Genomic DNA, 6,336 nt, shown 5'->3' on the forward strand with positions numbered 1-6,336 from the left:
CTAAAAATGAAAAATTAACAATAGGGAACGAAAAATCGTCTCTTTTGTCGTAAATTTTAGTGTGTAGTTTCTCGTTTAAAACCGAAATATCTAAATCCAGGAAAGGACAGTTATTATCGAATACATTTGATTCATTTAAAGTAAGTTCCTTGGGGTAAATTTCAGCAGTATATTGGGAAATTTTTGATTATTTAACGAAAATATATCATCAAGATAACGGTAAGTGTTGTTGAATTTATCAATTAAATGCAATTTCGACGGGTCTTTACTGAGTTAAGTCATAAACTGTGATTCGTAACAGTACAAAAACAAGTCTGCTATTAAGGGGGCACAATAAGTGCCCATGGGGATACCTACAACCTGTCGATAAACTTTGTTGCCAAAACGTACGTAAATATTATCAAGGAGAAAATTAACAGCTTCAATCATCTCATCACACCTCATGTAAGTATATCTAGCATATTTACCTTTCTCATTAGAGAAAAAAGGCTTTAAATGAGTTGCAGAAAATATATCTACATGTACATTCAGCTTTACCAAACGACCATTTAATTAAATAGGAAAACTTTTGTTTAATAAGATAGTGTGGAAGTGTAGTGTAAAGAGTAGAAAAATCAAAACTACAAAATGTATTAACAGAATCAAAAGGACTATCAAAAGCCCGTAATTTATCTAAAACATCCAAAGAATTTTTTACACTCCAAAAATGGTTTATACCACTATGTTCATATATTTTATTACAATAGTTTATGATAAGCTCTTTAATAGTAGTTAATGAACTAGTTAAGAGCACTGACAGATTAGTTGTAGAACACTAAGTCTTACTAGAGGCCGAGATGAAACGATATTTAAATGGTTTTTTGCGTAGTTTAGGTAGCCAATACATAGTAGGGACCTTCAAATGTTCAGAAGAAGCCTTAAGCTTTGATGTGGTTGTGATATGCTTGTTTACTATATGACTCTCTGTGAAGCGGATGGACTTGAATGTAGATGAATTTAAAATTTCATTCTTAAGAACGTCCGTGTAGTATTTTCGTCATACCACAACCACATTGTTGGCTGCTTTGTCGGCCGGTACAAACACAAACCGCTTTGAAAGTGTTTGAAGTTTATTTCTTATTCTGGAAATAGGTGTATTATTTACTCTATTATTTACTTCTAAATTATTTTCAAAATGTGATATTCTCTTATCTACCACATGCATACATTTATTTAAATAAGAATCAAGAGATTTTTATCAGATTTTTCCCGTTTACACCATTTTTTACAAAATGAGGAAAGAGCATCTTTGGTGACCTGACGACACTCTTTCCAATCTATTTTAGATGGAGGACGATATTTTGGTCCTTTTTTCAAAAAGTTGTTAACCTCTCTGTCCTGGACGATATTGATGTTCCCTGTAATAACATGGCCATAGGGAACATATCTAAACTTCGACGATTCACAGTTTCAAGTTGAGGGAGTATTACTATCTATATTCACGTCTGATGTAACCGACGTATAATTAAACATTAAACTTCTGCTGAGTTTTTTGTATGTGTATGAAATTATAGGTGGTTTTATATTATCAAAATGGGGAGGTATAAAGTTTTGAACGAAAGAGTCTTTAATTGATAAAATCAATACCTCTGCTAATATATTTAATTTTCAAAAAATGACGTTTATGATCTTCAGGTTTGTCGATACGTGGGAACAGCCTATGGTGGCAAAATGCTGTAATTATACGAGAATATTCATACAGTGGGCTGAAGAATGAGATGGTGTCACACTCTTTGAAAATATCGTGTAATTTACTAATGGGTATTTGACCCAGTTTACATAATAATTGGTGCCTACCATTATTTTTAAATATAGATAGGAGATTATCAAGTGTATAATTTATTACTCGTTGATTTCGATTGATACGTTTCCCATGAGACCTATTATTTCGTTGTTTTTTATATAATAAATAATATTCATGATATCAATAGAGGAAGTAGTAGATATGTTCCCTTGTCCAAGTATATTGTCATTTAGACCCAGGGGATAAGCTGTTTGAAGTCGTTTAATCCAAGACAGTTCGATAATTTTACGGGAATCTTCAAATTGTTTATGCGACTGTCCTTGTTGTTTCTGGACCGTTTCAAGCGGTTGAAATCTAATAAAATTTAATATTGTGGTTGTGTTTACCTAAATGTTGATAAATTATGCTTTTGAATTTCTTAGGTTTTCGGAAGCGCTATAGATGTTCCAGTGTTCGTTTAAAAAACTCCCGTCCTGTTTGTCCTACATATTGTATACCACACCTGGGCTTAGTTCATGTAACCAGATAAATGAGGCTTTGCGTTTTGTGTTTGCCTTGAATGGATCGTTTTATTTATATTTCTTCTTTATTGTCATACTTATGTATTGATATCAGTGATATACATTTACATGTACGATGATATATTACAACTTCTTCTTTGATTGAGTATAATTTGGGGAAAAAAATCTAACTATGTTGGAATAACTTCACCTAGTAGAGAATCTTCAAAAACAAATATTATGCTCGATTATTTATAAGGTTTTGCCGTTAAAAAAAAATATGAACGTTTTGGAAGACTATAAAAGTTTACTTTTTTGGCGATTTGTTTGTTGTTGTCGTGGTAAGGTAAAATTTAGCTCGTTGAACTTAGACATAATATTAGGAAAAAAATCATGAATCTCTTTTATACTGAAATATTTCTGAAGGGATTCTTTCAAAATAGGATGGGAACATTTGAATAGAAAAACCATAGAATCTGCAAAAACCTTCCTAAACTTTTCTTTAAATCCATGATTTTGTTGAAACGTAAATTTCCATAAAAAAATATTAAATATACATAATTATAGTCGCCGACTTTGTGAATTCAATGTTCCAATTATTTTTATTCAGTTATACAGTTGTAGTTCCACGATTCAAAGTTGTATTCAAAATGTAACCCAAATCTGTAACAGACTATATGATGTTGTCTTAATTCTGGTACGAGATGTGTGCTCTTTGTTAATTCATTGTAAACCTTACAACATCAAACAACATTCAATAGTATTTTTTTTCAAAGCATTTGTTATTTAAATATACTGTTTTGAAAAAGTCTATTTACTGCACTTTTAAATATTAAATGCAAGAAACTCCCATTAATCATTATAGTGAGCATTTCCTTTGATTAAGTGCCAATGTTTAGTTCGTGTATATAATATGTAAACATATCTAAAGTATTAAAAATCTAAATTGAAAGACATCAATAAAGTTCTTGGTATCAAATGATTTTTCCCTGTATAAAAACTTCCTCTTACAGAATCGGTTATTTCCATTTTAATTGTCAATAACAGTTTAAAATTCAAATAAGTTTATAATATAAAGAAGCTTATTATTTTTAATTAAAATGACCTTAGATGTAATAATTGTATACAACTGCGTAAATGACTAAAACGAAAAAATTAAAACTAGATATAAGACAATATTTAATAATATTGTTGTGCAAATATTTAGTTAATGTAAAACGGCTATCACGCAATAGTTAAATTTTGTAGTTAATAATTTGCATTACGTATTTCCCAATTTAATGTACTAGTATGTAGTAGCTCTTCTCTTTTGACATATCTTGCAATAAACATTCAGTAAAGCAATAAGTTTTATTCTCTCTCTCTGTGTACATGGACTGTTTAATGCATTTCAAGTCATTTCTCTCCAGATGCTCATCTTCATGGTAAAATATATCCGAACATATGATACTTTTTAAGCCAAAAATAAGAATAAGAATAAATAATTAATCATTAATATTTATGATAGATATGTTTACATGTAAATTGGCGCAAATGAGTTCCGGATATTGGCGCAATTGTTACATTTGGAAAACAAAATTTGGCGCAAATGATACCCTGATAAAGAGTAATTGGCGCAAATGAAATGCTGCCATTTTAGAAATGTGATATACCTATAATTAGTATGTTAATAACCAAATATAAGAATTTAAGTCCAATCGATGATCATGAATTTTACAGCTTATGCCAAGACTATTTAGAGGTACCATTTTGTTTCGAATATTTTAAGAATGAGAGAGCTCATGAAAAATGGGGGGGGGGGGGTATGAGAGAAAATTACCATCTTAAGCCTGTATATCGTTAAGGTTATCTAATTTTATTTATTTTAATTTATTCAACCTGACAAAACTATATATTAGGTTGAAAAAGAAAAACTTACTCAAATTGAACATGATACAAACTACGTTACTTGCTTTTTATATATTACATTTTAAAAGTTTATTATATTTTGAAGTGTATTGATAACCGTTATCTCAAGATAATGATCAGTTTTCAATTTGCATAATTTTGATATGAAAATGTGATAATATCTCAAATTTACAGATTTGGACAAATAACAAGACCGAATTTTTACTAGTATTGTACAATTCAAGATGGCGGTATACCATCAATTTATAATACCTTAATGACATTGATACAACGTGACAAAACTATTTATGAGGGTGAAAAAGAAAAAAAACCTACCCAAATTGAACATGATACAAATAACGTTACTTATGTTATAACTTGCTTGTCATATATCATATTATAAATTATATTGAATTATGTTTTGAAACCTTTTTGATGACCGTTATCTTGATTATGATCAGTATTTAATTTGCACATAGATGGTATTACATCTATGATTTGCATAATTAAAATGTGATAAAATCTTTTTCTAGAGTACATACATTATAAAGTGATTAGTTAATAGATGGATACTTCTAAATTTTTATGTTACAATAACAAGATATCGTCTCAAATATGTATGTGATATTTATGGAATTTAAAACATACGAAAGCTGACAAAAACAATAACCTACGTAAACATGTACATACTAACATCTCACAAGCAACGCTTGCACGTAAAATCCGGGGTTGATCTAAAAAGATATCTGAGATTACAAAACCTTCTACATGTATAGTTGCTATTCCATTTCTCATTTTCTAGTGGCAGTATATTTTGTCACCCGTCCTTCCTGTCGACCCTTTTTTTATAGGTAATACCTGTTGTATTAAGGAACGACATCAAAAGATCGATGTAGGATAAACAAAACTTAAATCAAATAGTTTGGGGGTGGGGGGTCAACATTGCTGCAAGTTTTGTTAATCTAAAATCGATTTAACATATATACCTATTGGTCAATCAATTTATCCCAAATTAATAAGTTAAGAGAGGGGGGGGGGTGTGGGGGTCAGTTAGAAAACTATGTGAATTAAGTTTTTTATCCTTCATTGAACTTTTGATGTCGTCCCTTTAAATTGTTCGACATGTGTTTTTGTCCTGAACATGCATGATATATTTGCCACTGGCTGTATACATGTGTCAACTTGTTTGAGTGTGTTTACTGGTCGATTAACAAAATGAAATAACAACTCTCATTTCATTTATACCTCTGAAACCTCATCATTATAATTACGCCAACATATAACCCGCTGACACTTATTGCCATTTTAACGTAAACAAATAAAATATTCACGTGATCATAGTGTATACTTTAATATACAAGATGCAGACGATACCATCCTTGAAAAAAGATATACTAATAACAACGAAAACACATGTCCAAGCTGAATTACTTGGAAGAGGCATACAATGCGCTGCACTTTGTCAGGCTGCATGATCCATGAGTTGTTAGGTACTTTTTGTCGATGATTTTGGAGGGAAATAGATTTTAGTAGTTGGAGTGGTCTTTTACTTGTACATGTATCTGAAAAAATTTCATAAATCAGCTTGCTTTATAACACACAAAACATTGAGCAATGAAAAATGTAAATTCAAAAGAAAAATCTAATGGATCTTAAAAGGGTGCTCGCTCAACTTGTGTTTGAATTTATATCAGATATTCGGAACTCTCTAGTTTTATGCATGTAGTGCCATTGATTAAATTTACACGCTAACCTCTACTTTTTATAATTCTATTATAAAAAGCCATGTCTAAAATCACATAAAACCCTTATTTTCATACTTTTTAAGGTGAAAAACGGTGTCAATGCTACATATAAGATACTTCTAGAGAGAATCATTTCAAGCAAAAATGTATGTCTTACAATGTATATATCTCGAAAACAAGGACACGAAACTTCCATTTTGTCAGCTATTTTAGTTTAACTATAATGAATAATAAGTGGAATAATTTATTACAGTTTTCTTAAGGTTCGTTATTTTGTAACAGAGTAGTGAACTTCCTTTAGGTCTTTTTATCAACTGTGATCTGATTTTAAAAAGCAAACTATTATTAATACAGATGTAATAGCATTATTTGAAAATTTCCAAATATATTTAAATACTGATGATCACTTCTTACATGTATA

Source organism: Mytilus edulis, chromosome 9 (assembly GCF_963676685.1).
Source record: "Mytilus edulis chromosome 9, xbMytEdul2.2, whole genome shotgun sequence".
In the NCBI taxonomy this organism is placed as follows: domain Eukaryota; kingdom Metazoa; phylum Mollusca; class Bivalvia; order Mytilida; family Mytilidae; genus Mytilus; species Mytilus edulis.